A 17,497-nucleotide genomic window follows, 5' to 3' on the forward strand; every position below is an offset into this window, starting at 1 on the left:
GCCTTTGCCAATGTGCTAGTGAAATCTGATTCCGAGTTTCCACTTTCCCTTCCCAGGCTTTGGGGATCTGGGATGTTTTCGTTTCCCTTTTTCGATAAGGATATTTAAAAGAGCGACTGTCTGAAAAGACAGAAGCCATCTTAGGGGTTTCCTGCATTTGGACTAAAACTTTAATAAGGATTCCAAAACAAATAACATGTATAATTATTCCGACAAAACAACTGGAATAAACTAAGTGCAATGAAAAGATACAGCGTTTCTGTTCCGACTTTTTATAAAAGCTAGCAGCCCAAGGCGTCGCCATCTCAAATACATTGTCAGGTATTTCTTCCAAGTTTAATACTGTAGGCTAATCATGTCTCAATCAAAAGGCAAGTCTCTCAAAATTACAACTTTTCTGAAGTCATTATGGAGTGACTACTAATTACAAACGTCTTCTCAGTACATCTGGTATGATTCCACACCAAGAGGTCAGCATGCCAGGTGGTAAGAAAGACCTGTTAGCATAGGTTCCATAAATAAAGGTTTAAAAGACAAAGTAATTCTGTAGTATTTCTCCTTAGTCTTAGCCTTGGAAAAGAATAGTTTACTAATGACTAAACTATAATGAAGAGTTCTGTCAGAACCTCAGAGTACTAGACAAAGCAAGTTCCTGTCTATTCCAGAACAATGTACAGTGACGTTGAAATACCTTTCATTAAAACAACAACAACAACAACAAAAAACTAGTATGATTGAGTTACAGCGTTAACTGTGCTTCGTCATACTACAGATTTTTAAATCCGTGTGGCCTAATCCAGGACTTCGCAAAACATTTAAAATAATTCATTTGCTCAAATTAGGATCAAACTAAAATTCATTCGTTGTAATTAGTCAATTATATATTTTAAGTCCCTTTTGATAGCTAAGATCACTCTTTACTCTTGCTTTCTCTCTTTCTCTCTCTTTTTTTTACTTTTGCATTTGTCTTGCGGAGTGTCTCACAGTCTGTATTTTACTGATTTCAACATACTCCTTTATTCTCTAGATTTCCTGCCAATTGGAAGTTAGAATTTGAAGCTTGATCAGGTTCGGGGTTGATGTATTTTGGCTGGACTACTTCATAAATAGTATTGTGTAGGTCATTAGGAGGCACGTATTATCTGCTGTCACTTTTCTTATAACTAAATGTGATTGGTGATCAATGCCTAGACCCACTGATTTATTAGTGCATACATAATTTTGATATCCTAATCCTGTCAGTCTCTCTTTGTTTATTAGCTAGAATACTTTTCATAAAATGAATCTTCCCCATGTTGTAGAAAAGTTGCAAAAACTCAGACCAGCGAGAAATCAAGCAGCACCAGGAGGCTTGGAGTAACTCAATTTTATTATGCTGGCGGTCCCAGACCAGAAGAGCTAGTGCTCTGAAAATCTGGGCCCCGAGCTTAGGGGCAATTTTATTTTTATACTGACGTTGTTACAGTTGGCATGGGCTGACTTACAGATCCCTGAAATTGCTATTGGCTACGGGCAGTTACAGATCATAGGATTTTCTATCTAACAAGCACTAAAGCAATACATCTTTAGGGGAGGATGAGTTCTTAGTTGACACCGAGATCTCTGGCCTTGCAACAAGCATGTTTACAGAAGCAGAAAAGAGCGGATTAGAAATGTTGGCCAATTAAGAGGGAAATTTCTCTTCACCCTCATATTTGGTTGCTCTGAGGTATGATTTTCATGGGGAAGTAGGATAAATGCTACTTTCTTTTCATTCAACAGGTTCAGGCTTCTAGTATCCCATTAGTAACTTATTTGTACTTGTGGTACAGTAGCCACATTCTAGTTAATCACGACTTTTGTGTCCTTCTATGCCAGTGGGTACAGTTTTACTTCACCAGCTCCAGGCTCATAACAAGGAGCTCTGTTCTAGCACTTCGCAACCCAGGATGTCTTGATAATCACTGACAAACTTCTAAAAAGATTATGCCAATATACAGCAATGTGTAAGAGTGTTGGTTTCATCCTATCCTTGTAGCATTCTTGGAGATTATCACAAAAAACATTCTTTAGGAAATTTGATCTGTACAGGTTTTATGCTTTGTAAATGTTTAGTCAAGCAAAATAGTCTTTCTTTTTATTTAATATTCTTTGTTATTTTTCTTTCTGTAGATTTTGAAAGACCATGGAGAGGATTTTCTCGTTGGCAATAAATTCAGTTGGGCAGACATACAACTGTTGGAAACTATTTTAATGGTCGAAGAACTTAATGCTTCTGTTCTTTCAGACTTCCCTCTGTTAAAGGTAGTGTGTTTACATCCACACAAAGCCCAGGAAAAAATGAATAGAAACAAAGACTGAAATAAAATGTGCCTCGAGGTCAATCTCAAAAGAAACTCGAGAAGACTTTTTTAACAAATCATTATTTTATCCATTTTGTTGATTTCCCCCTACTCACACTCTAGGATTTTTAGGAAATAAAATCTTATGAAGGGAGAAAGACTACGTTATTTCAGTTTCTAGCATAAACATTTAGTGTTTTTCATTTTTGTAGTACTTTCCTTCTTTATCTTTCTTTTTTTTTTTTGTACTTCATGTGTTTTTTTCTTGATGAAGCAAGGCTGACAAGTCTATCTTTGTTGTGTGCCTCTCTAGCTCCTACCAGACAACTCTGTTCCCCTTTAGTCTCCATGATTCCAGGGCCCTCATGAAGTCCCTTGATTGCTCAGAGCCGCTGCCTAGGTGGCACTGCTTATCACCTGCCACATCTTCTCAGTCCTCAGATCTCTCTTTGAATCCTGCCACCACCAGACCTAATGGGCCTCTATTCCAATTCATTAGAAACAGTTTAATAGGTGACTATAGGTTTTATAGTGTAAAAACAACATTTTTTTCTCATTACAAAAGAAATGCAAGTTTGTGTAGTTACATTATACATTTGTATAGACCAAAATAAAAAAAAGATCTAACAACCAAATGTTACTGCATTAGATATTCTGATTATTATTTTACATTTTTCTCCCCAAATAGAATCTTACTAAATATTGTTTCGTGACCTGCTTTTAATAGTTTTTTAAATGATCATAAACGTATTTACATGTCAAGAAATATTCTTCTGCAATAGCACTTTATTTTCATTAGGCAATGGAGTCACATCTTTTTGAAAAATCAGAACTGTATAAAAAGGGCATAGATTATGAAATCTCCCACTACTGCCCTCCCACTTTCCTGCTCCCATAATCACTTTTATTTGTTTTCTGTACTTCCCATCCTTCCCATTTATGCAGATACATGCAAAAATGAGTATTTATCCCCTCCCCCTCCCCGCTTTTTTTTCTTACACAAAGCCTTGGGCTTTTATTTTTCCCTAAGCAACATGTTCTAGAGATTTCCGCCTATTAATATAGAGACTTTCCTCTTTCTTTTTACATATAATATAATTTTAAATTGCTGATTTACACATTTCTTGTAAGGATGTACCATAATTTACAAAAATGATTTTTTTTGAAACATAGGTTATTTCTAATTTTTCGCTGTGATAACATTATTATACTTATTTCTTTGCTAACACTCTTACTTATTTCCTTATAATAAATTCCTAGAACAGGAATTGATAGGTCAAAGGATATAAATTTTTTGAGTTTTTAATATATACTTCCTAATTGTGACAGTGATTTTTTATTAAAATAATTTAACTCATGCCACACACACCTGCAATTATAATGCCCTTCCCAGGAACACCTGGCAAACATACATGAGAGATAACTCAGATACAACACTCTGGGCTCCACAAAGCTGCTAGTGTAAGCACCCTCTTCTCATGACAAACTTTTGAATTTTCTTAAAGGTTGTCACTGCTATCAAGGCCTCAATTTTACTGTTTCTCATTTCAGGCATTTAAAACAAGAATCAGCAACATCCCTACAATTAAGAAGTTCCTACAGCCGGGAAGTCAAAGGAAGCTGCCCCCGGATAGCCACTATGTCGAAGTAGTCAGGAACATTCTGCAGTTCTAATAGCAGCAAGTCTTAACGATGGCAGTCATGATCCACACGGTGTTGGCCGTGCCAATGGAGTCTAACTATAGATTCTAGGTATAAAGTCTCTGAAAAGAACAAAACTTTACTGCCATCAACAGCAAATGACAATTAAATGCACTATGAAAACAATCTGCTATGTGAAAATTTTTAAGCTTGTCAATTGTGGATGAAGGTTATAACTTTTTTTTTAAATCAGTTTATAAATAGGAGGTTGATATGTTGAGGGCAGTGGCCTACATGAGGCACTGTTCTTGCTGTTGGTTTTTAGATTGGGACCACTGGGGGAAGAGTGAACAGAGCTTTGAGAGGGTAAGGGGGAGGATCTCTCCAACACCCACCCTGATGCTGAGTACTTCGAAATAGAAAAAAAAAAGTGTCAAATGACAAATTGGCAGGATGATGACTAATGCTAGTGTGGGGGACAAAGAATGTCCTGGCAACACCATTCTAAGACCTTGAAAAAAATTGGACAATTAGACACCACTATTCCCCTAACATAGCCACCAAGACTGGGTTTTGCTTTGGTGAAACAATTCCAAGTAACACTGAGAGTAAGATATAACTGATGAATATTTATACAAATTGACCCAAAGATTCCCTCACCTGACGTACTTTAAGGATAACTATTGTGTTCCCAAGTTGTGTAATTTGGAGCTCCACCCCACATAAGGGCTATACTTGGTTGTAGATGGAGGGGCTGACTTCGTGATGGGACGAGTATTCAGGGTGACATTGCAGGCACAGCTGTGGCTCCTGGTGGGTGGTCCCTGCTCTGGAGCAGGGCTCCTGCCAATAGCTTATGGCACACAATTCTACCAGCTCTAAACTGTTGCTGGATGTCTCGCCCAGGCTGCACCCTGGATCAGTGTCTGAGTGTGTATCCATGTACACGTTCTTACTTATGAAATGACTTAATATCTCACCGGCCTTTATGCCATTTCTTCAGGGCCACCACGAGGCATGACCTTACTACACCACACCCAGCCCCATCCATTCCTCCTCCCCTCCTCAGATGATAGATTACTCGAGTTATTATAACCTGGGCCATTCAGCACCCTGTGCCCCAGCCCACATGGGGCCCGAGCTCTTGTTCCTAGTGTGGTCAAAGCCCAGCCTATGGATTCCACTTAGCTAATCGCCTCATCTCATTCCCCACCCTGACGGAGCTATGGCCAACTAACATGTGATGCCAATGACAGAGGGGGAAAAAACCGCTTCTCAGTCTCCGGCCATGCCACCCTGAACAAGCCCGATCCCATCTGATCTCGGAAGCTAAGCAGGGTCGGGCCTGGTTAGTACTTGGATAGGAGACCACCTAGGAAGACCATGTGCTGTAGGCATAAAAAAAAAATAATAATAATAATAAGGGATTGTAAGCGACAAGGTCCATGCAATCTGTGAGGTCAACTGAGGGTTGCTTCGCCTAAAAAAAAAAAAAAAAACTTCCTCAGAAAAAACCTTGCCCCCTTCGTCGGATGACTCTTTCCTCTGACCGCCACCAACGCCAAGAATTTGACCTGATAGAAATTAAGTAGAAAAAGAATAATAAATTATTTTTAATGATTCGAAATTGTAAGCCAATTTCTTTTTGTTATAATCACTTGGTCTTGGTAAATAATTCAAACAGTTTAGAAGGCTTATACAGTGAAAAATAAAATCCACCTCCTCAGACTGTTTTAAAAAACAACCACTTCCTAGGTTCTCACTGCTTGCCCAGGTCCCTAAATAAGCCCTAGGCTTGACCTCAACCTAGAATGCTCCCGCAGCACACCCCAAGGCACAGCCAGCCAACACCAGAGCCTGTTTCATTGTCCCACAACTCCATAAGTACGACTTGGTATCTTTCTTGTAAGTCTTTACCACTTTAATGTCCCCTGTAGGGGTTCTCTTTGGGCCCACTGCCTGACTAGTCGAGGTAACTCTGGGTGCCCAAGGGAGCTTCAGAAACCGACCCCAATAGAGCTCAGCAACATTCAAGGCCCAACTTCTATGTCACCAGGGAACCTTAGATTTGAACAGAAAGAGAAGGATGAGTGAAGTTGGCTAGCTCAACATATCCATAGAAATGCAGAGAGGTGGCTTGTAGGTGTTTGGTCTTCTCTTCCAGAAGACGCTGGGATGGAGATGCTGTTCCAGCCTTGTTCCCCCATTTCAGGAGTTTAGCACTCTAGCAAGTGAGAATTTCTTTTCTTGTGACTATGAATCTCCCGTTTCAGTTAAAGCCTTTTTTTCTTTTTGGGGGTATGGGGGGTTGGACCTCAGCGTACAAAGAATTACAACCTGGGCAATGGCTCCATAATGACCCCTCCAAACTTGATGGTGCTAATTAATCCTCTCTTTAGACTCCAACCTGGACGTTAAAACATATGATTGCTGCAGGATCTTCTCCATAAAGAGCTAGAGGGAGAGAAGTTAAGACAAATTCAGAGATGGTTTAATCCACTGGATCACCAGCTCTGAGCAAAATTAGGAGAAAGGAGGTTTGTTTTTGGTTTTGGCCCCGATTTTGTGTATGGGTGTGGTGGGGGAGGGAGTTGTAATTGTTGCTTTTAAACAAAGAAGGGGGTTTATTAGCGTGTATGTTTGAAAGAATAAGTGTGAATTCCGGGACTTTCAGACTATCAGGATTGCCCATATCTCATTCGGTGTCAGCCTCAGGTTGGCTTATCCTGGTCCAGGTACCCCTGGGGCTAGCACTGAGGGATTGCTGCAGCCACAGTGGAACCACATGGATGAGGCAGAAGAGGTTTCTCAAAGCAGTGGGGCTGTTATTACCAGGAGAAGGGAGAGGTGCTGGACACACAGAACCATACAGATTTATTATCTCCCCAGATTACAGATAGGGAAAGTGAGGCTCAGCAAGCCCCTGACCCCATGGGCCAAGCCCCATTTGTGCTGCGCTGCTAGCAGAAATTATATCTTGGTTTTAGGGATGGGAAAAACTAGACCCAGGGAGAGGAGACAAATTTGTCTAAGACCATAGCCAGTGAGTGGCTGAACCAGAACTCAGATCCAGAAATCAAGACCCATGGTCTTTTAAATATATTTGGCAATAGTGTTCAGTTTGGCAGATTGAAGATAGCTAGGAAACAGTCTTTACTGTTTACTTAAGGGGGTTGGCAATTTAGACATGGCGTTTTCATTTATAGCCCTCAGCAACCATTTACAATGCTTAGTTAGTATTTATATATATTTTTCCCCCACAAATCCATTTCCATCCAGTATTTATTGAGCCTTTCCCAAAACCTTACAAGGGTAGTACTATTTTTCTTTTAGATTATAACACCGTTGGAATTTGATGCATTTTTTTCAGCTAAAACTTTTTAGTGAAATAAAACACACATATAGTAAAGGGACAAATCTTATGAGCAGAGCTCAATGGTTTTTTGTTTGTTTGTTTTTACAAATGCTACGTTTCTGTTTTTCAATAACAAGCATTATTAAGGTATTATTCACATATTATGAGACGTTCGATGATTTTTAGTAAGTGCGTACGGTTGTGCAAACATCACTTCACTCCAGTCTTAGACTGCTCCCATCGCCCCCAAAAGTTTTCCTTTTTTCAGTCTGTCACTGTTCCCACCTCAGACCTAGGCAAGCACTGATCTGCTTTCTGTCACAGTCTATTTTATGTCTCCGAAATAAAACTGGCTTGAACCCACGATGCCATGATAAAATTGTAAACATCTTGTAGCCTTCTCTTCCTGTGGGAAGAATTGCCCTGTGTGAGGAGCTGTCCTACCTAAGCCTGTCACTCCCTCTCAATAGTGAATGAAATAAAGCATCACAGACTTCGCTAACCAAAAACAGATTTTCAAGGTCCTGCCAAGGAAATCTCAGAAGCCCCTAAATCAGTTAAGGACTTTGAGGTATAATCTCAAGAAAAAGTGATTTAACGCAAAAGTAAGCTGTAATTTAATTAACAGTTTTATACAGCAGTGTGCAAAGGGTAGGAATTTGTAGACTGTTTCAGCACTTGACCATGAATATTCTGGGTCCCCTGGCACAGAGTTTCCCAACCTGGGTGTCCTGGATGGGTTGGAGGTGGGGCCAAGGTATTGATTATCTCACCCCTTGGAGCAGCTGGAGCTGCCACCCAGTGGTTTACCCCCAGAGCTTGCAAATATTACCATTTCTTCTCTCTACCAGTTTGTGAAAGATTGGGAAATTGCCCTAAGGAGTGCTGATGGGGGACCCTGAGTTTATAGTTTCATGAGTCAAGCCAGCTCTCGACATCACTCCACTGTTCTAACTTGGATTCTGTGTTCATCACAGCTTCTTCTACAGGTTTTCTCCAGGGTTGAGGATGTGTTGACCAACTATCAGGAGCATTCTGATCCTCCTGGAAATTATTTTCTTCTTGTAAAATAACATAACTTTGGGTTGTATATATGCCTCTTGTGTGTGCATTTTCTTGTGGTAAAATACGCATAACAAAAAAATTACCCTTTTAACCATTTTAAGTGTACATTTCCGTGCCATTAAGCACATTTACATTGTTGTACAGTAATCACCATTATTTATCTCCAGAATTTTTTCATCGTCCCAAATCGAACCCATTAAATAACTCCTCATTTCTCCTCCCCCTAGCCCTTAGTAACACTATTGTATTTTTTTGTCTCCATGAATTTGCCTATTCTAGTTACCTTGTATAAGTGGAATTATATAATATTTGTCATTTTGTGGCTGGTTTATTTCACTTACCATCATGTTTCCAGGTTCATCCATGTGGCAGCATGTGGCAGAATGTCACTCCCTCTTAAGGCTGGCTGGTGTGCTTTTCATGGAAGTAAGTTCCCTCCTGTCTTGCTACCTCCAGAGACACTTTACACAATGTGCTTCAGGACCGGTAGAGCTGACACAGAGCCCCTGGGCTGGATGACCCTACAAGATACTGCCATCTTCGTCTGAGAAGCTAACTGGGATCCATTCTTTCTGGCTTCTCTAACCACAACACTCTTTCCCTTCACTGTTATTCTCAGATTTACGTAACCTCTCTCTGCACAATTTGTACTTTGTACCTCATATCTAATTGTGGTTAAAGAAAAAAAAAAAGTTTGTCCCTTCTAAAAAGGAATTTCAAGTTTCAGGAAATAGGTGTAGCTATATCAGGGATCAAAGGTCCTTCATGTTGAAATAACACAGCATAGCGATTGCTCTCTTCTAGGTGCTCTATGCCAGTTATATGATAATTTTTTTCAACCACCTTCCAAGAAACATAAGTCATTTGAGTTTGTACAGGTGAATAAAGCAAGGCTCTGAGAAGCCAGAGGACCTAGATTTCCAGAGACAGAACTAGGACTATGGAGAGAGGTCAGGCCTACTCAGTTCACCTTCCTCTTCCAGAGTTAAGAGCAAATAATTGTAAAATGCAAGACTTTAACAAGATCCAGACACTGGTTGGGGATAGCTTATTCCATCTTGTTTGCCAGCATGGCCTCACATAGCATTAAGGAATACGGTCCTGCAGACTCCGCCTCGCTCGGTACAGCTGCTGGGTGAGAACATCCTAGCAAGCCAGTCCACCAGGCCAGGGATCAGGGAGGGTCCAGAGGGGTGATCTGCTTTCACTTTCCTGGAAGTGGTGATGGATTACTGAGGGAGTCCTCAGGTTGAGGATCTAAGTGGCCATTCTTCCTGGACGCATGCCCCAAGACCTGTCTGGCACTCTCAGGTTGGCTTTCTGGCCAGACTTCTAACTACCGAGACAGTAGCCATTCCAGGAGATGTGGAGGCAATTGACTTACCTTTCTCACCCACGCTTTTTATTTTCACTCTTCAGTGCTTTTAAATTCTCTTTCCACAGCCTCTTCCATTTATGATGATACAATAATCATCATAGCTACTGTGTCTGAGTGCCTGCTCTGTGTCTAGCTTTGTGCTAGGCAGTTTTTACGTCTTACTTAAGCTTCACAGCCACCTTATAATGTAAGTCCCAGAGAAGTTCAGCAACTTTCCAAGACCATAGACCAAGTAAGTGGTTGAAAGGAAGTTTGCATGCAGATCCGCCTGGCCCTGGAGTACCTGCTGTCTATTTCAATAGCAGAGGAGGGTCAAGGGATGGGGAGAAATTACATCGCTGTTAGACTGTATATAACAAGGAAACCAGTACAGTGAGAGGGTGTGTGTGGAGAACTCCCAAGTTCTACTTTAACTGAGATCACTTATTCACAGGGATGTAATTACCTAGAAGTAACTGCTATTTCCCAGTAATCTAAATGCTTGCTCTTCTCCACCCCTGTTTACAATTGCAAAGGGACAGTTGTTTTAAATTCCATTATTTTTTTAATTCAATTGTTTTTCCTTTCAAGACTTTGTTGTCAAATTTAAAACCGTAATTTAGTTGCATTTGTTATTCCCAGAAGACATCATAGAGATTGGCTTTATGATAAAGCATCCTGTCAAGTGTGAAACAAGCAGACAGAAGAGTCATGGGATTGGAAGAGATGCTGGAGTTCATTGAATTAGATGACACGCCCAGAGACACGTCCACCCAACCCATGAGGAGGGACAGTCCTCGTGTCTCCAAGTGTGGCCCCAGAACAGCAGCGTTAGCAGCCCCTGGGAGCGTGTTAGAAATGCAGTCCCAGGTCCTGCTTTAAAACTGCTGAATCAGAATCTGCATTTTAACAAGATCCCATGTGACCTGTATGTTGGTTGAGGTTTTTGACATGAACTTGTATTATTACTCATCTTTCCGAACAAATGCAGTCTTGTCTCCCCACTCAGTACACCATGCTCCCCAGGTGTGAGAATGCCTCTCTTTTCACCCTCAACTTACTGTTTATATCATGGACATCATTAAACATTTACTTTAAGGGCAACCTCAAGGCTCTGGCTCCAACCCAAACAAATCAGACACAAAAGGCATTCAGGAGTAGGGTTACTAGATTAAGCAAAAAGCAAAGATAAAACACCAGTTAAATTTGCACTTAAGCAATGTACAGTTTTCTAGTATAAGTATGTCCCTAATGTTGCATATGTCCTGTATTTTATCTGGTAACCCTACCCCAGAGGGGGCTGCCCTGTCCACTGCCCCTCTTCCTGCTTTATGTTTAAGATAACCTCACTTGCTTCCAGTGGTGCTGGCTTTGGTTCATGCTCTCTTCAAACCCTATGTCATGATTTGCTTTCTCTCTTGCACTGCAAGTGAGAGGCATGCAATGAAAACAACATAAACTCTGGGATCTGGCCAGCTGGATGACTAAGCAAGTTTTATCTTTCTGAACCTCTGTCTCCTTTTCTAAGGGAATTTGTACTTTCAAAGCCACAAAGATATCACGTGGCACAGAACACATTTGCTTGCCCAACATCCTTGGCTGCCCTTGGTGATCATTTGATAACTGGGTCCTTGGGCAGCCCTGGCAGGCCTGGTCTGGTTGTCTTTGGGTTCATAACCCTTTCCAATATTAACTCCAGAGAACTGGATATGAACAGTGTACATGATACAAATCAGCGCCATCCTCACACAACACCAGTTACTGTTCTTCCACGAATTCTGCTCTGACTCAGGCAGTTCCTGAGTTGCAAATTTAAAATGAGATCCTTTACTCAAGATGCTTCTAAGCAAAATGCGGTAATTATATGGTTGTTATTTTTGTAGCCGTAGCAACATTTTGTTTGAAAGGAAACAGTGTCTAACCATCATTAATCAGTGAATTTTCATTTTGGTGGTCTAAATTGCATTTCTAACTAAAACATGTTTGGGATACTATAAATTCCATGCATCTAAATTTCCCCCCCCTTGATTTCCACCTGCTTTGTTTGCTCCTTTTAACCACTACTGCTGACACTACTGCAGGTCAGCAGAGGCAAGAAGGCACATTCTATTCAAAAGATTTTTACCTATTGGTAACTCAGTGAGAAAAGACATTGAATTTTTCTGTAGTATTTTTTTTTTAAATGGGAAAAAGAAGCTGAAATTGATGTATATGTTTAATCTTTAGGTTCATAATATAAGTTGTATGCAAATCTGTTAATAGCTGAATAATCAAAAAGTTAAAGAACTGCCAGTTTTATGAAGTATGTTGCTTCTGTTGTCCAAGAGAAAGAGGCAAGGCTGCAAGGCAAGAAAAGCATTTATTCAGGGTCTTGAATTGCAATTTGAGAACACAGATTCTGGCAGCAAAAGCAGAAAAGTGTCCCATCCAGGGATTAGGTGCAGAGGCCTTTAAAATGGAAAAAGGGAGGAAAAAAAGAACATCCGGGCTACGTCGGTTGTTTGCCAAGGATTATGGCAACAAGGTGGAGTCACTGTTGTCATCTTCTTTCATGCTTCTAAAGTTTAATTAGACTTTAAAATCTAATTAGCAGCAAGTTAATCAGCCATTAATGTTGCACGTGTAGCTCGGAGATTGGGTTCCAGTTAAGGAAACAATATTTCAAAGTAATAAGAAAGAGAAGCTTGTATTCAAAAATTACATCTGCTTATTTTTCCTCAATAAAGATTTTGGTTTTGGTTTTTGGGTTTTCAGCTTGCTCTATTTTTGTTAGCACAGATATTTTTATCCATGTGTTTGTATTCTTAGTCTTTATCAGCTCATTTCTTTTATGCTGGTAGGTCTCTTTTACTCTCTGTACAGTTCCGAGCATTTTGTTCTCAGGACGAACAGAGCTCTTCTCCACAGTGTTTCAGTTCTGATATGGGAGAGATCAGCTAGTTGGTCTCAACTTAAAGGCCTCTGGGTATAGGCTGTCACAGAGATGTCAATTTGATTATTGAAGAGTTTCATATGGTTTGTTTTCAAAGTAGAACCTTGAAGCGAAAGAAGGATATGTTGAAATAAATGTTCTCTTTAGAACAGTTTATTGACATGAACTTGGAATTTTTAGTTCCTGTTGTAATATGAGAACACAAGTTGGATTTTAAAACTGAGGCAGAAGTGATCAAACCAGGCTATTGTTTGCTTAAGAGACGTCTCCCTCATGGTAATTTTAAAGCCTTCACGGTCATTTTGCATCTTTCCTTCTCTACATTTCTAGAAACTGCCAAACACTGGAATCAGTGGTTCCAGTGACCACTTTCAGTTTTCAGGCCTGCTAAACATTGATCTCAAATTTTCAGAACCTTCCCAAATGAACCTAATTTTCCCAGAGAAAAGAATTTGTTTCCTCCTTAAATGGGAAAGGTCTGGACTGTGTCATACTACATAGTTGTTCCATCAGTCCACCTTAGTCTTCTCCTGGAATCACTTTCAGATTCAAATTATACGCTCACCTAGCCCAAAGGAAACTTAGGAATCACCTAGTCCAAACTATCACTTCATGAACATGAAAACGAAGACTCAGGAAGGTTAAGAGGTCTGCGCAATTGAGAACCCATTTTACCAAGAGTTAAAGTCAGGAGTAAAACCTGGGTCTCTCAACTTCTTCCTACATTCCCAGGAACATGCACCACTGTGATTCTAAGGCCACTTCCCGCTTCGTTGACAAGAGGGAAACTGGGATCCCTAAGAGCTAATTTGGCTACAACGCCAATGTTTTTATGGTTCGTGGAATCCTTTAAAGTAGGGCTATTCCACAGAGCAGCGTGCCCAGGAAGCTTGTTAGGATGCAAATTCTTCATTATTATTATTAATAATAATAATGATAATATCACTGTTAATAGTAGTAAAATATAATAATAATAATAATATCACTATTAATAGTAGTAAAATACACATAACATAAAATTTACAGTTTTCACAGTTTTACAGTACATAGTGCAGTGAGTTTAGACACATTTACATTGTCATGCAACCATCACCACCATCCACCTCCAGAACTCTTTCCATTTTTCCCCAACTGAAACTCTGTCCCCATTTAAAAACAACCTGTTCCTTCCTCTTCCCTGGCCCCCAGCAATCACCTTGAAGTTTCTATCTGTATGAGTTCGACTGATCCTGGTACCTCATATAAGTAGTCAAATTATACAGTACTTGTTCTTTTTGTGACTGGCTTATTTAAATTGGCATAATATCCTGCAGTTTGTGTTAGGGTTTCTTTCCTTCCGGAATAATATTCCATTGTATGTATGTACCCACTTTGTCCATTTATCTATAGACAAACACTTGACTTGCTCCCACCTTTTGGCTATTGTGAATAAATGCTGCTATGAGCATGGGTATACCAGTATCTCTTCCAAGATTCTGTTTTCTATTCTTTTGAGTACATACCGAAAAGTGGAATGACTGGATAAAAGTGCAACTTCTTGGGCTCCACCTCGAAGGACTAATTCAAAATCTTTCTTTAAAGGGGCTCCGGAATCTGTGCTTTTATGGGCTCCCCTGGTGATTCTTGTTCTGAAGGATTTGCAGGAGAGGAGATGTGATGGCCTACCTCGGGCTGGAACTTAGATTTGCTTCCCTGATCCTACAGGTAAGAACTGACTTTGCTGCTGGTTAGAAATGAGGTGTGACTACATAGAATAATGAGGTGGATGTCTAATTCATTTTAAAATAAAGGAGGGTGGGTTCATAGAAAACTGAGACTGAAAAAAAAAATCGATTACTCTGCTTATAAAGGAAAAGTGTAGGGATAATTAAATGATAATAAATGAACTCTAAGAACTCCCTGGTAGATCCCGGATTGCAAAGCCAAACACCTAGAGTATTGGCATATGGGCCAATGAATGAAGCGGGCCAGGGGTTAGAAGTGCCTTCACTCAGAAAGTTTGTCATTCCCAATTTCCCTAGTTTTCTTGAAGTTTTACTAAAGGAGCTAGCTATCTGGATGTTTATTTGAAATGTCTCCATTTTCAGTGTTGGCTTCAATGCTTTAAAAATATTGGGAAGTCAAATGAAAGACTGGGAGAGATGTGGCCCATGGATGACCATTTAGAGCCTATCTCTTATCTTCTTTTACTAAAATAGGGAGAAATATTAATATATTCAAGAGCAGGCTCAAATTCCCAATATCTTTTCTAGCTCTGGCCTTGGGAAAACTGTTTAAACTTTCTAAGCCCCAGATTTCTCATCTGGAGAGTGAGGATGATGATGGCACTGGTGCAGGACAGGGTGAATCCCCTTGCATTGGAAGCTGAAGTCTCGTGCTGAGAGAGAGGGTTCTTGACTGAGCACAGAAAAAAATTCAAGTGCATGCCATGCCAGAGTTAGAGACACAAGGAAAGTTTTATTAGAAAAAGAATAATGCTCAATAGACAGAGTATGGTCTCCTCTAAGAGACAGAGAGTAAGAGAGACTGAGAGAGTGAGACCCTGGGTGTTCAGAAAATTTAGTTTATATATGATTCTCTGTCCATACAAACTGCACCCATATGATGATGATGATAATGATGATGATGGTGATGATGATATAATGATAAGGACCATTTCCAGTAATTATATGTCAACTGTCTTACCCGTATCATCTCATTTTAACCTTACAGTAACCTAGTGAGGTAAGTATTACTATCTTCAAATTACTAATGAAGAATTAGGCTCAGAGATGTTAAGGAAATCTCCAAGTTCACATACTTAATAAGTGGTTGAGCCTGGGTTTTGAGCCTAAACTCAAAGGCCCGCATACTTCATGTACAGGTACAGTAATTGATGTGGTACAAGTAGATACAAAGCTAATACAAGGTAAAGCAAAGTTAAAGCCTATGCCAGGCAAGGCCATGCTAATGTAGCTTCTTCTAAGCACTAAACAGTGAGATATAAAGCAATGCTGTGCCCTTATCGCTTAATGCTGGGCACTGTTAGGCTATGCAAATCTGTGTCAAGTTAAAGTAAGTCTTGCATCCTTTCTTCTTTTTATCTCTCCCTCCTTCTGTTTTATAGAGGAAGTTCTATTTTGTTTTATGTCTGTTCTCCTGATTTTAATTAATCTAATTTATTAAGAAATGATACTATGCTAAAATTTCGATATGTTTTAAAAGAAAGCTTATTAACCCACAATCTTGCAAATCCAATGCACATTATTTTTCTTGTTGTGTTCCTTTCTATCTTTGCCTGTGTACATATAAACCCTCATAACCATAATCATAGTGTAAAAATAATTGAGTATTCTAATTCTTTTTATTGATTGCCTATCTAAAATATTGCATTACCTTTTTCTAAATTTCAAACAGTATAGGCTTAACTTGTGAAAAAGACAAAATGTGCACACACACGCTCACACACACAACCCCTAATTCCACAACCCAAAGATAACCATTATTAATCATCAAAATGTACGTACTTTCATATTTTCCCACATATAACCTACGATGGAATGGAGTAAAAAAGGTGACATTTAGGAAGCCCTGTGATAAGGGCAAAAATGTAATGATCAAGACGTACGTACAGTGTTTTCTTACTTCCCGGCCTTGACCTAAGCACTTTACATTCAACCCTCACAACATACTTATGAGGTAGATATCATCGTCCTACTTTATAGGTGGGGAAACTAAAGCACAAAAAAAGGAAGTAGCTCACCTCAAGCTACACAGTATCAAGTGCCAGAGACAGCCTGGCTTTAAAGGCTGGGCTTGTAAACTACCTCACCGATACAAAACCAGGCTCTGACCCAGCCCTGGTCTGTGTGACCACTATGCAGAGAGAAGCAGCTAGATTGGTGAGAGAGTGGAAAGGAAATAGAAGATTCGTAGGGTGAGAGTGGACTCAAGGATGATGGCAGTCTTCTAGCCTGGGCAACAGTATGGATCAGCAGCATCAATCTGAGATTCGAAACCTGATTTCTGCTTGGGATTTGGTCAGTTTGAGTTGCCCAAGGGGCAGCCAGGTGAACGTATCCAGAAGGCAGATGTAACCGGGTCACGTGCCCAAGAGAAAGGTGTGGGTAGAGAACTCTTCCTGGACACTGGCCCCTGGAGTTTGGTTGCCAATTTCATCAAATTCTTCAGGCTGGCCATAAGGGAGTGCCGGCCCTTTGCCTGCCTTGGGGAGAAGTGGGCAGGGATGATGTCGTAAGAAACAAGGATGTGTGCTGCCTTCCCTGGGACTGGCTTCAGTGACCAGAGTTGGCCAAGTTGACGGGAACTTGCCTCATCTCATGAGTGAGATAGAAGCGTATTGCAGTATCTTCCCTTCTCCTTCCAGGAGACCCTCAGTGCTTCCTCTCTCAGGGGGCTGAACTGAGAGAAACCAGCTCAGAGCTGGGCACACAGCTTTGGCCCTGTTTCTCCTTCTTCCTGACCAGGTTACCTCATTCCAGATCAGCGCAGAATCTCCAGGTTTTTGCCTCTGACAGGCCACAGCTCATCTCCACAGCTCATCTCCACCTTCTGGTTCCTCAGTTCCCTCCAAGGCAGCTTCTCAGAAACCGAACTTGGTGTCTCCTCTTTCTCAGGTTCCTCTTCTTCCTTCTCTCCATTCCTCCCCTGGAGCAGGGCAACCTGGGCAGAATGGGTGTCCAAACAGCCACTAGGACTCATTCTCTTTCTTCCTTTCTTCTTTTCTTTCTTTTTTCATTTTCAGGCAAGGCAACCCTTTGTTGACCTCACAGATTGCAAGGACCTTGTCAGCTTACAATCCCTTTTTTATTTTATTTTATTTTTTA

The 17,497-nt window shown here is 40.4% G+C and overlaps 1 long non-coding RNA gene and 1 pseudogene across 2 annotated transcripts; one reads left to right on the forward strand and one right to left on the reverse strand.

Moving 5' to 3' along the window:
• Positions 1 to 5,240: 5,240 nt before the first annotated feature.
• LOC120595250 (uncharacterized) lies at positions 5,241 to 5,359 on the forward strand (annotated as a pseudogene).
• Positions 5,360 to 5,485: 126 nt separating this feature from the next.
• On the reverse strand, positions 5,486 to 9,062 carry LOC120594942 (uncharacterized). Of its 2 annotated transcripts, none has more exons than XR_005650742.1 (3): positions 8,724 to 9,062; positions 5,769 to 6,416; positions 5,486 to 5,536 (listed from the first exon to the last, which is right to left on the reverse strand). It is a non-coding gene; the product is annotated as an uncharacterized LOC120594942 (long non-coding RNA). The 2 variants fall into 2 exon arrangements; XR_005650743.1 differs by lacking the exon at positions 5,486 to 5,536 and having other exon boundaries at positions 5,543 to 6,023; positions 6,300 to 6,416; positions 8,724 to 9,058.
• Between the last annotated feature and the right edge of the window lie 8,435 nt (positions 9,063 to 17,497).

The sequence above is a fragment of the Pteropus medius genome, unplaced genomic scaffold, assembly GCF_902729225.1.
Source record: "Pteropus medius unplaced genomic scaffold, Ma_sr-lr_union100, whole genome shotgun sequence".
Classification (NCBI taxonomy): Eukaryota; Metazoa; Chordata; class Mammalia; order Chiroptera; family Pteropodidae; genus Pteropus; species Pteropus medius.